Consider the following 23857-nt stretch of genomic DNA (forward strand, 5'->3'; position numbering starts at 1 on the left):
TTCTAGGTTGTTGCTAGGCTTTATCTAGGCGATGCTAGGTTGTTGCTAGGCTTTACCAAGGTTATGCTAACTTGTTTCTAGGTTGCTCCTCAGCGCAGAGAGGTTCGAGTTAAACCAAAGGCCGCCACAGACACTTCACGGGTGCCGAAACTCCACAATCAGAAACTCGCACTGAACCCAAGCGTTCGCACCTCCCATAGATGTACGGACACGTCGTCGTTCGTGTAGGGCCTGCATCGCTTCGGGGTCTTCTCGCAGCCACCGTTGTCTTTCCCGTTAACTAGTATTCTCTAGTGACTGTACTCAGGGTCTTCAGCTCGCCGCCGTCGCTTCACAGTCATTTGCAGCTGGGCTAACTGTTGTGTTCTTCATGTTTAGTGGACCAGTGGGCCGCGTACGCAGGTACTGTATACACGGTCCGTGGTATGGGCGCGTGCGCAACGCGAAATTGGGAAAATGTTTTATGGAGTACGTGACAGCCATGTCATTTTATTCATTCCGTGGCCTGCCCGATATGTACGGCATATACAGATACTTTCCTATGTCAGTTTTTGTACTTAGTAAATCAAGGAGGCTACCGCGAGTGCGGCTAGGCGTAGGCTGCTCGATAGAAACGGTCAAAGTGCTTTTGGTTCGCAAATAAATGGTTGTTGTTTCATAACACCACATTGTCGATAACGTCCTGCTGGAATATTCGAGTTCCCTGTTTACTTTGAACGAGTGCATTATTTATGCCAACCTCTTTTGAAAGAGAGTCATCCGCCGTTTGTGGTATGTATCAAACAGCCCCCGTATCTGCATGTCACACCTGCGAACGAGAATAATGCGCGTTCAGTAGAGGAAGCGCAGCTGCGAAACGGAAACTTACCGAGTTCTGCCGATTACGAAAGATCTTTTAAAAACAATGGACGAACGACTTATCGCTTCGCGTTGATCGACTTCGCATTGGACATGGGTCCTGTTGGTTGTTTTGTACGTCCATATTTTCTGAGACGTGTTCACGAACTGAAATGAAAAAAATATATTAAAAAAACTCTCAAGGTCCTTTATGCAGTCGCCCAAGACGACAAGAAGGCTTTCTAGGCGAATTCCAGTCGTCTTAGGCGACGTAGACGCGGCCGCAGCTGGAAAGAAGTTTATAAACCACACATGATCGCGCATACGATTATGCACATGAATTGATTGTTAGACCAAAAGTTGAGTAGTCCGCCCCACTTTGGGACCTCCAACTAGAGCACTGCACGGGCCGTGATTTTCGGCCCGGGCCCGGCCCGGGCCCGGACCTCGTTCAAGTTTACCCGCCCGAGCCCGGCCCGGTGATTCAATACGCGACCCAAGCCCGGCCCGAACCCGAGAAAAAATTTCGCCTACCCGGCCCGGCCCGGCCCGACGGCAGATCAGGCCCGACAGAGGCCCGAGAGCCAATAATATAGGTGGTGTTGCCAGAACGTAGAATCTACAGCAAGGTGTTTTAAGTAGCAAATATCTACTCTTTGTTGGCGAATATTTCGCTAACAATTCTACTTTAACCTACGGTAATTTCGTGTAAAAAGGGGCTCACGGTGGAAAGAGATGAGTGGAAATACTGGGCACAATGAACGTTTGTTCGGCAATGGTATACTATAACTTTTTTTTTCTAGCTAATGCAATACGGATCATCAAGAGCGTTTTGTAGCAGATATTGTAGCACGGAAAGTGATTTGCAGATGAGTTCAGTTTCGATAAGAATTGCAATAAAAAAGAGAGGAGACAGAGAAAACAACACCTTATTGTGCTCTTTACTGAAACATAAAACATGCTCTAACGACAAAGCCAATCGAGCACCCTTTCGGATATGTAACACCTGTCTTCAGCATGGCAGCACCTTGCCACAGCAAGATGGAGGAAGAAAGCCTAGTTTATTACCTTGCTGTATGTACACTAATCTAGATAAAAAGAACAAACCATGTGCACCACGTGTACTTTTAGAAATTCGTATAGGCAGCCGAAAGGACGAAAAAATATTTGTGGTAGCATTTTTTTCATATATCATATATATTTCATATATAACCAGGGCTATATAGAGTCCACAAGTCTTTTCTGGCATATTTTATAGTTTATTTCTTCACGTGTTATTGTTCAAAAAATCAAACTATCTAGAGATTCCGGCTTTAAGCACGCCATCCACCGTTGTATCACATATCTTGTCGCGCTAAAGTTTCTTGCACTGCATGCGCTAGCCGCAGGGGTGCACATCTGCCTTGCCAAATGTGAAGGCGTCGGCAGTCGTTCTTAACTTCCACCACTGGAGCAAATTTAGGATGTCTTTGTGGACATCTGCAGAATGAATACTAGTTAAAGGGATCCGGACACCGACCAAATGATTTAAAAACAAATGTATTGACGTTTCGGCTCCCCCACGGGAACCATGTTCACAATAAAAGATCGGCACAGCAGTTAGCCTTTTTAAGCGCGGCGCATCACGTGACCAAGACACCTGGCGTACATCGGACGAAGATTACCCTCGTTGCGATTAAGGGTGTGCGGCGTAGTTTGGATGAACAGGGACTCCGCTTGGTCCTTGCAATCCATGATTCTTGCTTGGAGCAAGTGCCGTTCCGCCTTGGAAACAACGCTCAGTCCAAATCTCGTCGACACAGGCCTTTGAAGACGCAACGAGGGTGGGATCAGTCCCTGGGACTTGCAGGCAAGGTTAAACTTCAGATTCCTGTTGAATGCCAGAATGCGTGTCGTCAGGGAAACGTACCGGCGAATTTCAGTAATCACTTGCTGGCCGTACGTCTGTCGCAAATGGATGAAGTTGAGAGTATGATGGAAACCCGTCTGGCCGGGATGAAACATACTAGTTAAAGGGATCCGGACACCGACCAAATGATTTAAAAACAAATGTATTGACGTTTCGGCTCCCCCACGGGAACCATGTTCACAATAAAAGATCGGCACAGCAGTTAGCCTTTTTAAGCGCGGCGCATCACGTGACCAAGACACCTGGCGTACATCGGAGGAATATTACCCTCGTTGCGATTAAGGGTGTGCGGCGTAGTTTGGATGAACAGGGACTCCGCTTGGTCCTTGCAATCCATGATTCTTGCTTGGAGCAAGTGCCGTTCCGCCTTGGAAACAACGCTCAGTCCAAATCTCGTCGACACAGGCCTTTGAAGACGCAACGAGGGCGGGATCAGTCCCTGGGACTTGCAGGCAAGGTTAAACTTCAGATGCCCGTTGAATGCCAGAATGCGTGTCGGCAGGGAAACGTACCGGCGAATTTCAGTAATCACTTGCTGGCCGTACGTCTGTCGCAAATGGATGAAGTTGAGAGTATGACGGAAACCCGTCTGGCCGGGATGAAACATACTAGTTAAAGGGATCCGGACACCGACCAAATGATTTAAAAACAAATGTATTGACATTTCGGCTCCCCCACGGGAACCATGTTCACAATAAAAGATCGGCACAGCAGTTAGCCTTTTTAAGCGCGGCGCATCACGTGACCAAGACACCTGGCGTACATCGGAGGAAGATTACCCTCGTTGCGATTAAGGGTGTGCGGCGTAGTTTGGATGAACAGGGACTCCGCTTGGTCCTTGCAATCCATGATTCTTGCTTGGAGCAAGTGCCGTTCCGCCTTGGAAACAACGCTCAGTCCAAATCTCGTCGACACAGGCCTTTGAAGACGCAACGAGGGTGGGATCAGTCCCTGGGACTTGCAGGCAAGGTTAAACTTCAGATGCCCGTTGAATGCCAGAATGCGTGTCGTCAGGGAAACGTACCGGCGAATTTCAGTAATCACTTGCTGGCCGTACGTCTGTCGCAAATGGATGAAGTTGAGAGTATGACGGAAACCCGTCTGGCCGGGATGAAACATACTAGTTAAAGGGATCCGGACACCGACCAAATGATTTAAAAACAAATGTATTGACGTTTCGGCTCCCCCATGGGAACCATGTTCACAATAAAAGATCGGCACAGCAGTTAGCCTTTTTAAGCGCGGCGCATCACGTGATCAAGACACCTGGCGTACATCGGAGGAAGATTACCCTCGTTGTGATTAAGGGTGTGCGGCGTAGTTTGGATGAACAGGGACTCCGCTTGGTCCTTGCAATCCATGATTCTTGCTTGGAGCAAGTGCCGTTCCGCCTTGGAAACAACGCTCAGTCCAAATCTCGTGATTACTGAAAGCAAGTGATTACTGAAATTCGCCGGTACGTTTCCCTGACGACACGCATTCTGGCATTCAACGGGCATCTGAAGTTTAACCTTGCCTGCAAGTCCCAGGGACTGATCCCACCCTCGTTGCGTCTTCAAAGGCCTGTGTCGACGAGATTTGGACTGAGCGTTGTTTCCAAGGCGGAACGGCACTTGCTCCAAGCAAGAATCATGGATTGCAAGGACCAAGCGGAGTCCCTGTTCATCCAAACTACGCCGCACACCCTTAATCGCAACGAGGGTAATCTTCCTCCGATGTACGCCAGGTGTCTTGGTCACGTGATGCGCCGCGCTTAAAAAGGCTAACTGCTGTGCCGATCTTTTATTGTGAACATGGTTCCCGTGGGGGAGCCGAAACGTCAATACATTTGTTTTTAAATCATTTGGTCGGTGTCCGGATCCCTTTAACTAGTATGTTTCATCCCGGCCAGACGGGTTGCCGTCATACTCTCAACTTCATGCAGAATGAATGTAGCTGTGCAGCTTATCCCTTCATTTCTATCGTCCCCGAACGTCGTCACACTCTTCAGTATCACTTATAAAACTCCTCTTTGAGCGCCTCTGCTTGCAGTTTTAAGCAGTGTATGTTATGCACGGCTTGCACTGCGCTCTTCTTTTCTTCCGTATCATAATACTCTATGCCTTCCTAACGATGTTGTACTGGTAGAAGGTGACCACTGCACTACGCGGGTAGGACTGGCAAGAGGTGGACGAAGCTATTTCGATCTATTTTTGGTGTTCGTTACAGTCTGGTAATAAAGGCGCGAGTAAGCTTCTCGACGCTTACTCATTGGATGCCTATAGTTCGAGGTGAAATGACATCACCCGGCACGGAATTCGTAATTGTCTTTTTTCAAGCCTGATATTTCGTCAAGCGAATATATTTCGCCTCACGCCTTATGCTGTTTGAACCTATGCCGTTCCTGCACATTCCAACGGTGTTGTGGCAGTGTCATATGCTTCTCACACTATACCTGTATAGCGCAGGGGACCCAAACACGCAGCCCGTGGGCCTCTCCCTAAAGGCCCACGGCCCGCACATGACTGTCTTCATCCGAATTTTTCATTTTCGTTATAAGTATGTACTTAAGCTACACAGCCATGAGAAGTCTGAAGCTTTTTTATTGTGAGGCAACCCTTGCGGCCACCATGTGTTGATACCTAACCGTGAAACAAAACTCTATATTTCAAAATCGGCGTCCTGATTTTAGTCATGTTGAAGATAGGTATTGATATGTTGTTGGATTTCTGCCTCCAAATACCCTTCAAACGACCTATATGTGACATATGGGAAAGCTCTTCTTTTAAATGGCAACGTTAGCTGACATTTGGTTCGACCAGATGCCAGATGCCATGGCCGGATTCAGGCGTGGCCGATCGGCAACAGACAACGTTGTTGATCTCGTGGCATATGTCGAACACCAGAAGACCTGTAAGAGACTGTGTGCTGCTCTGTTTCTAGACGTCAAGGGGGCTTATGATAATGTCTCCCATGAAGCCATCCTGAGTGCATTAGAAACAGTAGGTCTTGGTGGCAAGGTATATATGTGGGTGTGCAGCTACTTGCAGAGAAGGTCGTTCTACGTCACCACGGAGAATGGCCCGACAACTGAGTATTACAGTAGCCGAGGAGTCCCTCAAGGAGGAGTTCTAAGCCCTACGCTTTTCAATCTAACCCTCATTGGACTGGTCGAAAGCCTACCAAGCACCGTAAAGCTTTCTATCTACGCTGACGACATCTGCATTTGGACTTCAGGTGTGACACGGCTTCAGCTTCGCGCACGCCTTCAGAACGCAGCCACAATGACGTCCTGCTACCTTCGTAAACAAGGCCTGGAAGTGTCTTGCGGGAAATGTGCAGTGGTAGCATTCACGAGGAAGCCAATGTCTGCGTATGGTATATAAATTAACGGAGACCTGATATCATTCAGCAGAAGCCACAGGTTCTTGGGAGTCATGATTGACAGAAATCTGTCTTGGACTCCACACGTAAACTACTTGAAGAAGCGGCTCACTGCTATATGTCACATGTTCAGATTCCTTGCAGGAAAAAAATGGGGAGTGCCGATACCATCTATGTTACAACTGTACAGGGTTCTCTTTATTGGATTCCTACGGTACAGTTTGCCTGCAATATCGAACACCGGCAAGACTAACCTGCGCGCGATTCAGAGCATTCAAGCCCAAGCTCTTAAGATATGCCTTGGGTTACCCCGCAGCGCGTCAACGGCTGAAACCATTGCCATCGCGCAAGACTACTCAATCACGACACACATTATCACCGAGACAATGCGTACGTACCTCAGGCATTATGCCAGGACCCCTTCCCACCATCTGGAGAGCCTAACTGCTGAAAGGGCCCGGACGACATATAGTGCCACTGTCGGCAAGCATCGCTCGTCATTTACTGCGGGGTACGCACCTGCGTCAAAGCCAGTGTTCCTTCCGTGGTGCTTGAGCCGCCCACGAGTTCACCTAACGGTTCCGGGAGTGCGGAAGAAGTCAGACCTACCGACACATGCACTGAAACAATTGAGCCTACTCCTACTCTACGAAAACTACGGTAACCACGTCCACATCTATACGGATGGCTTGACTACGTCGTCCAGTTCTGGTGGTGCGGTGGTTATACCATCACAAGGGATAACTCTGCGTCTTAAAACTTCACATGCGACGACGTCTACGGCGGCAGAACTCGCGGCTCTGCGCAGCACACTAGAATTTATTGACACTGAAAGACCAAGCAAATGGGCTGTGTTTTCTTATTCAAAACCGGCGTTACAGTGCCTGCGGTCAGTTCTCCGACGAGGATGCCACAAACAGTTGACGTATGAAACCGTAAAACTTCACCACCACGTAATTCGAAAAGGCCACGATATTGACTTCCAGTGGTTACCTGGCCACTGTGGAATCAGTGGAAATGATTCCGCCGATCACGCTGCTCGCGCATCACACCAGGAAGCAAACATTGTCCCAATTATGCTTTCAAGGACAGACGCTGCAAGGCAGATTCGACAACTGGCCCGCAGTCTCACACTTACGGAGTGGAACGCACCAAGCATCAGACATACCAGACTACATCAAGTGAACCCTTCACTGCAACTCCAACCTCCATCGGGCCTTCATCGACGCGAAGCTTCGCTTCTCTATCGCCTTTGGTTGGGAGTTGCTTCTACGAAGGCATATACAACGTTAATCGGAATGACGGACAGCGCGGCGTGTGATGTTTGCGGCACCGAAGAAGACATCGAACACCTGCTGTGCCACTGCCCTCGTTTTTCCTCGGAGAGACAAGTACTGCCCAACGCACTGCGGCGACTGGATGATCGGCCAATTTCCGTGCAGGTGCTACTACAGCACCGTCCACATCTCTCGGCGGCCCACAAGGCAGTGAAAGCACTCTTGTGTTTTTTGAGAACGACGGGCTTATGCGAACGCCTCTGACTTGTGGTGCAATCCCGCACGCTGTAGTGAATGCACTGCATCTCTTCTCTCTCTCTCTTATTTTTTTTCTCTTTCCTCCCTTCTATTTCTCGTCTTTCTATTCCCCTTCCCTGACCCCCCAGTGTAGAGTAGCCAACCGGAAGTGTTTCTGGTTAACCTCCCTGCCTTCTCCTTTTTCTGTTTCCTTCCTTCCTGGTTCGACCTAGCTCCTCTAACGCCCCCCCCCCCCTCCCCCGCGCTTTTAAGCTGCGTTACTGTCCTGGCCCTTGCCAGAGTAAATTTTCGTGAATGCGGCCCATTAGCTGAGGTGGGTTTGAGGCACCTGATATAGAGAAAAAGGCGAAAATTAAAATATTAACAAATTGGGCACACCAAGCAGGCTGTGCACGTCCATATCGCGTCACATGACCACTCGGGGCCGTGACGAAGCCGCGGAAAAAGAATGTCTCTGTATAGGAATTCTATGCAACGAGATTGTGTGCAGTCCTTTCGTTTTAGTGGAGGGCTGGAAACTTCAAAAACGTTTCCTCGCTATGGAGCTCTATAATCGCTTTTGCGATAAGTTACAGGTGTATATTTATTATATCACATTTATTACTGTGATTACAGAATAACATTTGGGATATAAAATCATAACGAATGCAAATAAAGCACAGAATAACGACATGTTAATTATATAAGCGCCTGGTATATCTTCTTTTAGCTCGCCCGTTTAAGATAAATCAAGTAGCCCCATAGGCAAGGAGCAAAAGAAGTTCAGTACTTGTCTCTAATAAAATTTCTCTAAACAGCTTGCCCCACATAAAAAAGCGTTTTTTTCGAGAGAAAATGCGAAACATATATGTACGTATGCACAACGTATGTGGAACAAACATGAAGGGGCACTAGAAAGAAAAACAATTTCTCTATTATCAGTAAATTATTCTTTAGCAATTCCAGATCACCACGTTCGCCGGACTAGAGTCTTGGTAAGTGAGAAAACGCGCAAAAAGGTAAATGCGGGTGGCGACGCCCGCTTTAAGTTCGCGTAGCAGACTTCGTGACATCTTATATTCTGACGGCGTCTAATGGGGTCTACGTAGTTCCTAATCACTAAAAATGAAGTACGTTGACCTCTGAGGGGGCCATAGACTTAACATACCGAGTTTCAGCAAATTTTATAGAGCCAATGTCCCCAAATACGACAAATACAGTTTGAAATCCGTGGTGTCAGGCTCGGATATTTCGGCCCGAAATTTAAAAAAATAGAATTTTGACCTTGATTTCCTCGTCTGATAATAAAATTACCATGGTGAAATGTATGAGATTAGAGTTCTTAGACGTCACTTTATCAGTCTAAACCGATTCAGTGCTTCACTATAGTGTTCATTTAAGAACCCAGCAAAGTCCAAGCCCGGCCCGACCCGAGCCCGCGACCTCAAACCCGGAGCTTCAGGCCCGAGCCCGGCCCGTGCCCGCCGTGAGAACTACTTGAAACCCGGGCCCGCCGTGAAACTACGTGAAACCCGGGCCCGGCCCGGCCCGTGGGCCGGGCCGGGCCGGGCCTGGGTTTTCGGGTAGGCCCGAGCCCGTGCAATGCTCTACCTCTAACAACAACAACAACAACAAAAAAGATCACATAGGTAGACAAGGTCCAAAGGCGTACTGTGTGGTTCATATTGTCACGTGGTAGTGACCACGCAGAAGGCTGCAGGAAGACTGGAAAATATACAACTCTTTATTGGGTGAACTTGTGCCCGGAAAATGAAACGCCAAGGTACAAGCAATCCACGTTTGTACACTGATAGTGCCAAGAACACTCGGTGGCAGTCGGGAAATCTGATCACAGCTAAGGTGCGTCAGCATTTATACATCGGCGTGGAAGTTTAGAGCATTATCGCTGGTGGCCGCGTTAGTTCCATAATAAGCTGTTGTGTTTGCGTTTGTGCGTTGAATCTTATCACAACAGTCCGCAATAATCTGAACCGTTCGGAGACGTTCCAGCGCGGCGTGTGCAAGGCGGTGGTTACACGTGCAACAGGTTCGTTTCATAAAAAAAGAAGCTCGAGTGGCATTGCCACCCTCTGAAAAAGCATCACCTCGATGCCTATGATAGAACAATAAATGAACAAAATGTGTATATACAAAGAAACGTCTATTATAAATAAACTAAAAGTAGTGTCCCGAAGCTCGCTAACGCCTGGGATAACCTCGTAAACTAGAGCATCGAGGTGCCAAAGCAAGTTGTATGGCCGAATTATCGCCGAAGCAGCTTTAACGGCGGCGGTGTTCAGGCCGGGCGCATGGCGTAATCCGTAGACTGGAAAAATTTCGCTGAGCGACGACGGCATTCCCAGTACACGCGCGCGAGCGGCGCTGTTGTGGCGTCACGTGCGGCCGCGTAACGAACTAACAGGAACGCGTTCTCCTCGTCTACTTCTATTTCTACATCAATCTTACGTTATTGCGCACCGCTTTGAAGACGAATATGGAACCTCACGAACACAAACGCAAACTTTCAACTCAATTTACGGATGAACACATGCTTTTATACAGTCGCGTATGATAGTTACATATAAATAAACCCAATAGATTCACAAAAAATGATGTACAAATAATTAGAAATGGTACAATACCGATAACCACTCATGCTAACAAAACACGCACCTATCGAATATCCCGGCATTACGAATTCAGACACGTTATTTCCTTCTGCGTTAGTCCCAAAGATGCCATACGGACGCAGTCAACCCCCAGGCGAATAATGTCGGACGTCTCAATGATTTCGCGCGTCGTCTGAATATTGTGCCTACCGACAACCTTGCTTTCATGGAACTTTGCAGCGTAAGAAAGAAAAAGGTGACGCGAACAATTGCTTGCACAACTAACCACAGAAACAAGTTCACGAATTTTGTCAAAAAAGTGGTGTACGCGATTCCGCTTCCATGTGAAAAGAAATACGTAGACCAGCCGGGAAGGTGCCTTAATGAAAGACTGTGGGAGCACAAAAACAATGCGCATAAATCGGTGCAAGGAGCTGCATTGTCGAAATTGGGGATGCAGCGACAGCCTAGGTACAATAACCAGATGACGCGCGCAATGATTGAGGCGCCCGAGATTATTCGCCTGGGGGATGACTACGTCAGTCTGGCATCTTTGGGACTAACGCAGAAGGAAAAAACGCCAGGCCTGCGCTGAAACCGCAGCACAGTCACAGCGAAAGCTGGAAGAGCGGCGTTTCTAGAGCCCGTTGTAAGCTCTCTTGGGGCTACAATACAAGTACATTAGAAAGGTACCCACTACGCCATAAATCACAATTTTTGTGAAGTTGGGAAGCACCTACTAAACCATTATTCGTCATTCTGCGGTGAAGCGAGGCACCAGCTACACGTCTGTAAGGCATTATGTGCACTTCGTTGACGCGACGACTGATGACGATGAAGAATTATGGCTCAGCCCTTTGTAATGGGTTGTAAGCTTTAAACGGCCCACCAGTTATGTAATTTGCATTTGGTGACGCCCGGTCGCTATTTCCCTCTCCCGTCATGCTGTATAAATAACATACGTTGACGTCGGAGAGAGACGGCGGGGGGGGGGGGGTGCGAAGAACATTACTGAGACCCCGAGGAAATGGACCATGCGCTTATGGGCTTCCTTGGCAACCAATACAAGTGCAATTGCGAGGAACCCACTACGCTATAAATGAATGTAATTTTCTAGAAGTAGGGCAGCAGGCACTGTGCCAGTTTTCGTCATTCTACGGAGAGCATTGGTACCTGCTAAACGCATGTAAGGTATTATGCGCACTTTTTTGATGCTGTGCCTGATGACGGTGAAGAATTATGGCAGAGCACTTGGTAATGGGTTGGAAGCATTCAACAGCCTACTCGTTGGGCAATTCGCATTGTGTGACGCCTGGTTACAGTATTCGCGTTGTGCGACGCTTGGTGCTTATTTTACTCTTCTACCACGCTATATTGCTATATTGCATATGGTAATGTGGTTCCTTCCCGACACGAAGCCTGTATAGGACCTGTATAGGACCGGCATGGCTCAGAGGTTGAATACTGGGCTCCCACGCAGAGAGCCCAGGTTCGAACCTCGTTCCACCCTGGAATTTTTTTCTTATTTCGTTTTTTTTTTCTTATTTCGAGCGATACTGGTTACGGACAACGGCGGCGGCGGCGGACAACTACGGCGCCAAGAACGGCCGGTGAAATGATCTCATAACAGCTTTCGCTGTAAAAAAAATACACAATCTTCCGCTAAAGGGGACCATGAGGCGATGCGAAGCCGCAGCACATGTACGATCGCGTTCCGTTGGCGTTCGCTGGGCATGCTACCGACCTCACGTCATGGAACGCGAAGAGGAACACTACGCGCGTCGTGTCTTTCCTCTAGCCTGGCCGTTAATAATCACAGGTCGTGCGGGGAACGTCGACAGGCGTGCGAGAGAGAGGCAGCGTAGGAGAGGCGAGAGAGGGGGAGGGGGCGCGCATGCGCTGGCCCTCATCGCGGCGCTGCGCAGGAGAGAATTTCGGCATGTCGAGAAATTAGGCGTGTCATTCTTCCTTCAATCACCAATCAATTTCAGAGGAGCCAACCGAGGCAAGCGCTGGACGCCCGCAGCGCTCCGCCATTTCAAGGAGAGGAGACTAGAGGAGGAGAGTGGCGTATGCGCCGCGAGAGCAGAAGCGAGAACGCAGGAGAAGCGCAAGTAGGTGCAGTAGGTGCTGGTAGAGAAGTGGAGAGAATAACGCGCAGCTGTTGGAGAGAAGGAAGGAGGAGAGTCGTGCATGCGCAGTGTGAGGCGGACTACAACGCTACGTGCGGATGACCACGCCGCGTTACATACCCCCGAGCAAGAGATACTTCGCATCTAATAACGTATCTGAATTCGTAATGCAGGAGTATGCGATAGGTGCGTGTTTCTTCGGCATGAGTGGCTATCGGTACTGTACCATTTATAATTATTTTACATCAATATTTTTAAACGTTTTAGGTTTGTTTATATGTAACTACGATACGCGCTTGTATATTAGCATCATTTGTCCGTCCAATAAATTGAGCTCAAAGTTTGCGCTTGTGTTCGTGCGGTGCAGTCTTTGTATTCAAAGCGGTGTGCAATAACGTAACAATGAATAGGTACCAAATGGCCCAAGCAAGTACCGTTACAATTTACTCTTCTACATCACCGTTGTCGTCTTCATCTTCTCGTTCGCTCCCTAGAAAACGTGCGCTTAATTCTCCGGCGTGGCATTCGATAACTCTGATGGGCGTGACAACAAGTGCAGAGAGAGAGAGAGTAAGAAAAAAGAATAAAATAGATATAATGATAGATAAAGAGACAATTCCTAGGGAAAAATTTTGCAAGGCGACATTGGAACCCGCGTACCCACGATCTGAAAGCAAGCGTCTTAACCATTACACGAGGCTATCGAGGCCTGCTAGCAGAGTATAGCACAACCTTGCATAGTATACTATAGCATGTGGGTGGGAAAGGAAAGTGAGGGTGAGGTGGATGGAAAGGAGGACAGAGAGTAAATCATAGCACAGAAAAAGAAACAGAGAGAACTAAATACCCAAAGAAAAAGAACCATTGAAAGTGAGAGAATCAAAGAAAGAGGTAAGGCGAATAAAAAGCGAGAGAAAGACATACAAAGAAGGCGGAAGCGAGAAATACCGGGAGTCGGAGAAGGAACGGAAAACAGTGGCAAAGATAAGTAGACCAAGAAAGAAACAGACAGAGAGAAAAATAAAGAAACAAAAATGGACAGAGACATAAAATCCATGCACAAGAAAAAAGAGAGAGACGAGAGGACAATAAATAAACACAGGCAGGAAGAAAGAGAAAATTTACAAAACAGCAACAGCCCGGTATAGGTGCCCATCAGCTCCGCGGTCTCTTAGCATGGCGCCTGCAGTGCAAGCAACCCTGATTTGATTACCCTACCCTGAAATCATCATCTTGTTCGTGACTGATCAATCGAGAAAGATGCAAAAATTAAATAGCAAATCTTCGGTTCGAATGACAATCGAACCCAGGTCATCCGTGTGGCAAGTACGTTTTCTACCACATCGCCCCGCCACCTTTTTTCCTCTTTCATGGTATTTATTACAAATTTGCGTAATTAACGCACATAGCGAACAAAATACTCAAGGCGGCCTCTACAAGCGTACAACAAGCGTTACACAGAAAGAAGTATAAAATAACTCTGTGTCTGAAAAAGGTTTTAAAACAGTACATTTGCGCAGCACCTGCGTTATCGGGTGGCGATGCGCGCGATTACCACAGAGTGAATACCAGTCCGGTTGAAACTGCAATTGTTCAAAAAAGTATTTTAGCTGAAGAGCCATTTGAAGGAAATGCATCCACGATGATACCATGGGTTCCGCATGCCTGTCTAACATGCGAGTTTTCCATAAATTGTGCATACCCACAAGTAAGAGCATATCAACAGGCATAGAATGGATTTTCGGTGTCACTAGATGACGTGTGCTACAAGACTTTAAATCGAGTTGTTCTTTAAAAGCCCTTTCTGGAATGTCCCAAAAGTGTATAGCGCCTTCACAAGTGATGAAGTAATGTTCTATAGTTTCCTGAACTTCACAGAGGCGACAATTAACTGAAGATACAAGATGCCATTGCTGCTTAACCAGGTCTTCACAGGCAGCGTCTGTGTATGCACTTTGTAGAAGAATGTCTTGGATATTGGTGAAATAGGCATTTGTTTTCAAACGCACAAGCACGTCGTGTCCAGGCAATCCAACATATAGCGAGCGCTACAAAAGTGCAGGAAATAAGATATCGAATATGGCAATATGTTGCTTGAAACTGCAATATATTGGCGGAAGACGACACCACAGGGCAGGGGAGCCGTGCAACTTCACGGAATGAAAACGACGTGTCTCGGATTAGGGAGATTGTGCAGTAAGACCGCACGATTACAGCGCGCATGATATCGGATGCTCTCGACATTATGGGGACAATATGCAACGAATTTTTCCATGACAGCTTCGGGAAACGAACGCTGAACGCCCGACTTGTGCCGCACTCTCTCACACAAGACCAGAAGGACACGCGGGCATCAGTGAGCGCTGATTTGCTCTCCGAGGCAGAGAAGGACGCTGCATTCGTCGACAGCCTCATACCTGAAGAGGAAACATGGTGTTATCAATACGATCCTGAAACAGAGAGGCAGAGCACCGAATGGCGGTGCACAAGCTCTCCGGCGTCGAGAAAGGTGCGGCGACAGTCGACAAAAAGAAAGACGATGCTGATAGTTTTTTTTTCGAAGGCAGAGGTGTCATGCACCACCAGTGTGAACCACAAGGACCGACGGTGAACCAGGAGTTTTACATCCGCGCGCTCCGAAACATGCGTCGCCCTAACTTATGGACATCTGGACAATGGAGCCTTCTCCACGATAACGCAACGCCGCACACTGCTCTCAGCGTGACAAAATTTCTCCCCAAGCACAGCATTACCGTACATTCCCATCCGCTCTTCTCGCCTGACCTCACTTCCTGCTATTTCTTCCTGTTTCCACGGGTTAAGAGAGCCATAGAAGGTCGCTGGATGGGGAACGTCGAGGTCAATCAAGATGCCACGACACAGGAGCTGACAGCCCTGTCAAAAGAAGATTTTTCCAACTGTGTCCATAGCTCAAGAAGCGTTGAAAGCTGTGTACGGGCTGCAAGGGAGAATATTTGGAAGGGGTACTGCACGTATGATGTCAATGTTAAACGCATTTGTTGATGGACTCATTCTGTGAACTTTACGGACAAGATAGATAGATAGATAGATAGATAGATAGATAGATAGATAGATAGATAGATAGATAGATAGATAGATAGATAGATAGATAGATAGATAGATAGATAGATAGATAGATAGATAGATAGATAGATAGATAGATAGATAGATAGATAGACAGACAGACAGACAGACAGACAGACAGACAGACGGATAGACAGACGGATAGACAGACGGATAGATAGATAGATAGATAGATAGATAGATAGATAGATAGATAGATAGATAGATAGATAGATAGATAGATAGATAGATAGATAGATAGATAGATAGATAGATAGATAGATAGATAGATAGATAGATAGATAGATATGAACGGTTACCGTGCATTTGGTTCGCTAAGAAAAGCTTCGATTTATGAGGATGTGACAGGTTGGAACACGTGAAGTAGCTGTACCGGATCGCTCTTCCATTAGTATTGGTACAAAGTAAAAGACCGAGCTAATATAGAGTAGAACAAACCAGTTGCTTTCAGCATTTCTTTCTTTGCATTCGCGCGACAGTATCACTAATGCTATCAGGTACATTTCATAAGAAACAATTTGACGCCATAAATGCCGATTTTCCTAAAACGTCCGTTTAACTTGTTTGCTCGTCATATGCGTAACTATAAATAACGTAAAATGGAAGTCCAACAACTGAAGGTTTAAACTTCTCTGCCGTGGCCATCAGGTCATAATTTTCACGAGTCTTTAAGTGAACGAATCAAACGCAACTAAGGCTCGTCAAACAGGAGGAAACATCAATACTGCAGAAGGCGCTTAAGATATAAAACATGCACATTCCGGCTTCATTGATTCATATGGTATTCTAAATACGCAGTAATAATAACTTACGTCCTTGATATTCAAAGGCCTATGACCTCTCGTATCCGGAGACATCGCAATCGTAATGTCGGTGGCAACAAGGACTAACATGGCTAAGAGAAACTCTCTTTCCATGATGCTCCAGTGCGCTGATAGCTATACAGCCACACACTGAATTTAAAGCTCAACCTGCCCAGCAGTGCGTTGAGTAAACACGGCCACGCTAGCTCTTATTCTGTCACGAAACAATTGGACGTCGGTGTATGGCATTGTTTGGGTGACATTGTTCTTTTCGTTGGCTGTGATGCATTTCGTGCCATATATTGAATATGAATGGCTGAACTAGAGAATCCTCGCTCGTCACCGACTTTTCTACGTCATGTTCTTGGAAATGTGGTTCTACGGAGAACTTATGGCAGGAAACTTTGACAACCACTTATTCGTTGCACAAAGGTACGATAAATACATACAAATTTCTCAGAAACGAGAAAGACAGAGTTACTGCCCCGGGAGGCACTTGTTTGGGGTTGGATCCACGGACCGGAACAATTTTTCTTCAGTTTTAAAGATTTCGTTTCTGCTAAATGCATGCGGATTTTCTTGCCGCCTTGCGCTACAACTAGGTGGTTGTCAAGTTTACTTTTCATAACAGTATCTATGTTGAAGTGCTCTGCATTTTTTATTTGCAGCACAGGAAACTATTTTTGCGTCGAAACGTTTCATGAAGCAATAACATGAGTTTCTTGGCACGCGTTTATTACACTGAACATCGCCAAAGCATTGTCTTTTTTTTTAATATCGAGAAGATTCTGGGTAACAAAGTGACGCGAGGACTTGCCAAAACCCAAATGTCGACGTCATTGAAGATGCGTATGCGCACATGTCGGTCATTCTGTTGCGCAGCCATTTTCAGTGAAAACAGCATTCGAAACGCATGTTGGCAAACCAAATGTTCCCCAAGCACATGCGATGCACCTTCATCGCGTTTGTCGAGAATGGACACAATAGCCGCTTGGCCATATATTTATAATATTATCTGGGGTTTAACGTCCCAAACCACGATATGATCTTCAGAGACGCCGTACTGGAGGGCTCCGGAAATTTCGACTACCTGGGGTTCTTTAACGTGCACCTAAATCTAAGTACACGGGCCTCAAAGATTTTCACCTCCATCGAAAATGCAGCCGCCGCAGCCGGGATACGATCCCGCGACGTCCGGGTCAGCAGTCGAGCGCCATAACCACTAGACGACCGTGGCGGGGAGCGTGCCCATATATTGTACTCAGCGCACGGCAGGTTTATGTAGTCGTCGCATTCGGCGTGCAGTAGTATTACTAACAGTAGTCTGCAGCAGCATGCATGCATTGCTACTCGTAGCCGCATTCGACCTTTATCTCACGGCTCAACAACCTGGGTGATAATGCGGCTCCTTTGGAAATAAAGGAGGTCGGTTATTATTTGTGTGTAATAACAATGTTCCATGGCGCATTGAATCGTATAAGTGCGTGTTCAATATCCTTATCATGTTGTGGTTTCGTCAGTCACAATGCGTCTCAGTCTTACTTGAACATTTCTTTCACCAGTTATCACTTCAAGAATGTTGTAGAATAATTGCTGAAAGCAACATGCTACTTTCCTTTACATTATCTATAACTCTATAATATATGTGTAAACATGCATGATACGCTGAAATGTCAAGGAGGACGAAAAAGGAGGCCGACGAGTAGCGCTAATCTTTGAAGCGGCTCAGGGTCTGCGCGGCCACTCTTCTCCGTTGTTCATCAATCAACTTTTAAATAAACACAACTTATCGTAAGTTTTGGTGGAGTTGGGGTGTACTAAACAGCGCACCCGTCGAACGAGGACGCAACGACCAAAGAGGTGCAACACCTGGAACGCCGCCGAAAACTACGAATTGCCTATTTGGCACAAGCGACGGCTTCTGACGGTGACAACGACACCCAGCTGCCTGTTTCCCGTTTCTCATGGCAGCCCTACATCGGGCCACGAACCTTCTCCGCAAAATCAGAGGAAACCCGCCGCAGTGATCTAATGGTCATAGTGCTTGGCTGCTGACCCGAAGGTCGCGGGATCGAATCCCGGCCGCAGCGGCCGCATTTTTGATGGAGGCGAAAGTGCTTGAGGCCTGTGTACTAAGTTATAGCGGCATCAGGTTGTCGAAATTTTAGGACCCCTCCACTACGGAGTCTCTCATGATATCGTGGCTTTGCAGCGTTAAACCCAGCAATTAATTAAATAAAAGCAGATGAAGACGTGGATGCGTGGCTCAGCTTCTACCGATGGATAATTAGTTTGCATGGGTGGAGTGTCATCGCCCAGCTTAACAGCGTTGGCCTCTTTCTTTGAAGAACCGCGTCTGCGTCTTTCATGAACCACGAGGAAAGCTTGACAACGTCGGAGCACTTCGCTGACAAAGACGTACTATAGAGCCATGGCAAGCAGCGCTCCGCCGGCGCCACGTAGAACCATGTACCTAACGACTGCTTGCCGGATGCAGTCACCATGACTCACGAACGCTCTAGTCTTCATCGTCACACTCGCCGCCAGCAGCCACGCGCTCCGAGCATCGCGCTTGTCACCGAGCAATGCACATTGAAGAAATGTTCCTCTGCAAGGCCTTGAATCCTTGGACAACAGAGGACAAGGTTGGTAATCATTCATAGACATAACCCAGGATGTGTGAAGTTCTTTATTTTAAATGACAATTTTGGGTCTGTAAGTGACGTCGTTCTTCGCTGCCGCACATTTGACGCCTTCAAAGATGGGCGTATTACACCGACCTGCGGCCACCTGGTGAACGTAACTAATCTTGCCAGTGTTGACGGGGAACCAGCCCCACCCGACGTGCCATGCTAGTTCGACAAGGTGTGCGCAAACGGAACCACGTGAGGCGGCTTCAGTCCCGACGCTTAGGGTTCGAAAGAGTTTTCCTCCTTGGGACTTTATTGCGACTTCTATCAGCACAGCCTGCGTAGGTGCTTATAATTTCGCGCTCCGTCCAAAAGCGCGAACTGCTATTATGAAGGCGCATCCTATTTACGAACTTTACGACGGTAACGCACGCAAAGCGCGGCAGTGTCTGAAGCGCGTGACAGCCGCCAGTTAGCCTTGTGCTTTAAATTTCAGTGGCTGCCAAAGCAGCGTATGCAACATTTAAAAAAATTATGGCCAGGGCACTAAGCCCTGTCAAATGGCATATTTGTTCTTACCTGACAACGTCGTCATTCATGAGCACACTTTTACATAACTGAATGATGGACTTGAAGTTACTTTCACGTGCCTTGAACAAGGTGTCCTTACGCCCGCTCAAAGAAGTTTTAGTTTGGCCTACAAGAGGCGCTAGTACATGGACGTCTACTTGACAAGCACGGTATTCAGCGAGACCGAGCTTACTGCAGACAGCAAATTTATGTAGCCGCAGTCACAATGCGAACTCATAAGTTTCTTGGCGTTTTGCTCGTACTTCGACATTTCGTTCACAAACTTGAAAGCGAAAACCTTAGATGCCTCATTAAACGCGAAAATTGACCGGGGACCCGCGTCGGGGCGTCGGTGCGAACACGAGTGAAGAAAATCGTCATGACAAGATGACGTCACAGAGAACCTAGATTTGTTACGTCATGATGACATCACTATCACCTCGCACCACATGACGTGACATGATGACGCCGTCACATGACATCATCGCATTGTCGAAGGTGAGCCGATGACAGAGGCAGTGCAAAACCAGATGTGCAGAAAGCTTTTCACGTCTCTGATCCTGGAGGCACTGCAAAAACAGGTTAGTTACGGAAAGCTTTCGGTGGGTGAGTAGGATAAATACATCGACTTAGAAGAAAAGGGTGGCTTTCGCCTTCGAGTCGTCTTATTTAAATGCGTAAGGGTCCTGTGATGTTTTGCTGTTCCTAGCTACCCAATGATATGCCTTCATCTGTTGAGCGGATTGCGCTTTCAAGTTTTGTCAAATGAAGGCGCTGCTTTCTCCCGGACTCGTCCCTCACCCATTTTGTCCCCTCTGCAGCAATACAAGTGCACACCGACGCAAGTAGAGTCAACCTCGGCGCCGTCCTCACCGAATGTTTTGGTGACGCAGAGCATGTCATTATTAACTGTGCTACATGTACAGTCTCAAGAAAAAAATTGGCGCAAGTGACCGGTTGCCGGAGTGACAAGGTTGCGACGCACGGCGCTGTTTTTCCCGCCAGCATGCCGACACCGAGAGTGCCAAGTACTTTACATTTACCAAATCATGGGTGGCCGGCGGAAAGCACTCCAGCAAACAGCTTTTTTGGGGCAACTGTGATAAAGATATGGTTTCTCGCAACTCCACCGAAAAAAAGCAAGAAAGGACTAAAAGAAACGTGCATAGCCACATCCGCCGATAAGCAATGAACTAGCGTTTCCTTGGGATATGGGCTTTCGGATGGGCCAACAGCAAGATGGGCTGCTTTCCGCCGGTCCACCGGCCACTCCTGCCTTGGAAAATGGAGTGTGCTTGGCAATCTCGCTATCGACTGTTCGAGAGCAAAAGCGCCGCGTGTCGTGATTTTGGGGCTCCGGCCACCGGTCACTTGTGCTAATATTTTTCCGTTGAGACTGTATATTGATCATGGCCGAAGAAAAATAAGCGTCAGTGAGCAAGTGTCTCGCTGTGGCTTTACTGCCCATATGTGCCGCCCATGTTTCTGCTTGATCAACTTTAACTGCATAGATTGTTGCCGATCAACATTCGCTGTGTTGCTTGGTTGGCCTCCGCGAGCTGACTTGCCGCCATGTTTGATGAGCGATACCATTCGTGGCATTTGACATTGCAGTCAGTTACATGAGTTGCAGTCATCACGCAGACGCCAACTGCCTCTGGAGCTTCTCTCTACCGAAAACTGCGTGATACGCCGACCATTTTATTGAGTTCCCAGACGATCCTGACTACAGTCTTCTCCTCGACCTATCCCGACAGCGGCGGCTGCATTTTCAATGGAGGCGAGAATGATGGGGGCCGGTGTACTTAGATTTAGGTGCACGTTAAAGAACCCCAGCTGGTCGAAATTTGCGGAGCCCTCCACTACGGTGTCCCTCATAATCATATCGTGGTTTTGGGACGTTAAACCCCAGATATTATTATTATTATTATTATTATTATTATTATTATTATTATTATTATTATTATTATTATTATTATTGTTGTTGTTATTATTAATATTATTATTATTATTACTATTATTATTACTATTCTCTGCCTAGCCACTTTACGAGAAGAACAGTGCAAAGACCGCATTTTAGCGGCTGAGCCGATAGGTAACAATAGCTTCGTTATCCAAGATGTATAGTTCAACAGAATGCGTTGGCGGGCTAGTTGGTGAGAATCCATATTGCTTTTTTAGCTCAAAAAACGACACCACAAGAAAGAAGACGGAACACAGAGCTACTCTCAACTGACATGGTTTATTGCGTCACTCCACTCTTTATAGCAACCAGATACCGGTAGGACATGCGCCGTGCACCTTATGCGCGCAACCACCACACCTTGGACACCTGAGCGCAATCATGAAAGCGCATCCAAAAAGCAAAATTCAGAAGAAAACAAGGTAATGGAAGGCACACTAATGCGCTGCATCCCCAATTATTCAATGAAAGAAGCTTCTGATAATTCTCGGGCGGTGGTGTCACGACTCTTTTTTAAGATAGTAGTTAGTCTAAACAAGGCTTGACAATTGCATTTTTTGCAGTGTTGAGCTAAATGTGAGCCTGTCCCAGTCGGCAGGGATCGCTCATGTTCTTTGAGGCGCTCATTCACACAGCGGCCTGACTGACCTCCATACACTTTTCCACAAGAGATTGGAATCTTGTAGACCACCCCTACGCTGCACTCGACAAACTTCTGGTGTATCTTTTCACATTGCGGCTTTTTGTTTTCTTTAAAACACGCCTGCACAGCATAGACAGTTTCCGGGGGGCAGAAAATACAACCGGGATTTGGTACCTAGTGGCCGCATTCTTAAGATTGTGAGCCACTTTATGGCAATACGGCACTACAACTGCCTTCTTCTATGTGTCGTTTCTACACTTCTGGCGCTTGCCTTTCAGCTTCTGAAGCAAAACTTCAGAGACCGACGTCACAGCGTTGAAAGCGTCAAGCGTTGAAAACTCCGTGACGCTGAATGCAGGAAACGATTACTCGCCCAATGGACTTTCTCCAGTGGGCTACGCTAAAGCGGCAGGTAGGACGAAGGGAGAGGAGGACAAATAGTGCTCGTCTTTGTAGCCTTTCTGTGTAGGTGAGGCTGCCCTTCTGCCCTGTTCCTCAATAGATTTTTTTTTAATACGGACACCCTGTTGCTGCAATACATATGATTAGAATCGCACAACATTGCTTATTCGATAGTGCATCTTCGACATTGATGTGACACTCAGAATGGCATGCGACCAGAACATTTGGTTATTGAGAAATTGTGCTCGCAATATTCTCACGCACATCATACAGAACGAACGCAGCTCTTACTCGCCGTGTTTATGGAGGGTTTCTTAATTTCATATATACCTTCTACCCGCGGTTCTGTAATTTTGCTGCTTAATTATGGAAATATTCAAAAATAAATAATTCTCCTGTTACCGTTTAGAATCTTCCTTCTACTCACAGGAGAATGTTTACAAAATTGATTGTTGACAATGACGAGTTGCTAGAACATTCGGGTTTGCCTCCAGAGGCAGTGGCAGCAAAGTAGTGCTGTGTTTTGCTTACGGCCTCATTATCAGCGTATTTCTGGGAGTGACGGCGCGCGAAGTCATCGAGATCGTATTAGCAATTATCATGTCCTAACTTCCCTTCCTATTAACTGAGGCGCATGTTAAGCAACACCAGATGCGCAAAATTTCCGGAGCCCTCCACTACAGCGTCCCTCATAACAATATCATGGCTTAGGGATAGAAAACTCGAGCGATTATTATTCTGGACTTTCTTTAACAGACGAAGGAAGTGAAGTTAAATAAGTGATCAATAAATGGGCATGGTGGAGTAGAGTATGGTGGAGTGCGCATGATGTAGTTGGCATGGTAGAATAAATGCGCCTGGAGAGAAAATATGCATGGTGCCTAGTCTTGCATGCACCCATTAATGTTCCAGTTTGCGGTGGTCTGCGAGAAAATTGACAGAGTAGGCATGTATTGCTTCCTTAAAAGAAAACACAACACCGGTGAAGAAAGAACATAGCTCTGTCTGATTTATTGGTAATTGCCCTTAAAATCAGGAAGACTAGTCGCGTAGTTAGGTTTGACGTTAGTAAGAGATTTTAATATTTATACAAATCTATTATGTACTTATCTGCCTGACTTAAGTACCCGCTGATATCCGGGACTATAAATTCTGTATGATGGTTCATATTTTATGACCGTATAATAATAACTTCTACAGCTTTTACGAGGTGCCTGATGAAATAGAAGAATTTCTGACTCGGATATCGTAACGGAAGACGTCCCCTAGAAAGAAAAAAAAACAAGTTAATTTAAATTTACCGTTACTGATTCTCAGATACTCCGTATGTCCACTCAATATGCAGACATTGTGATACTAACCGTTTATTAAACACTT

At 46.8% G+C, this 23857-nt stretch overlaps 1 long non-coding RNA gene across 1 annotated transcript; it reads right to left on the reverse strand.

Moving 5' to 3' along the window:
* Positions 1–557: 557 nt before the first annotated feature.
* On the reverse strand, positions 558–16451 carry LOC119406993 (uncharacterized). Its single transcript, XR_005186599.2, has 3 exons — positions 16282–16451; positions 869–1005; positions 558–808 (listed from the first exon to the last, which is right to left on the reverse strand). It is a non-coding gene; the product is annotated as an uncharacterized LOC119406993 (long non-coding RNA).
* Between the last annotated feature and the right edge of the window lie 7406 nt (positions 16452–23857).

The sequence above is a fragment of the Rhipicephalus sanguineus genome, chromosome 10 (assembly GCF_013339695.2).
Source record: "Rhipicephalus sanguineus isolate Rsan-2018 chromosome 10, BIME_Rsan_1.4, whole genome shotgun sequence".
Taxonomy (NCBI): Eukaryota; Metazoa; Arthropoda; class Arachnida; order Ixodida; family Ixodidae; genus Rhipicephalus; species Rhipicephalus sanguineus.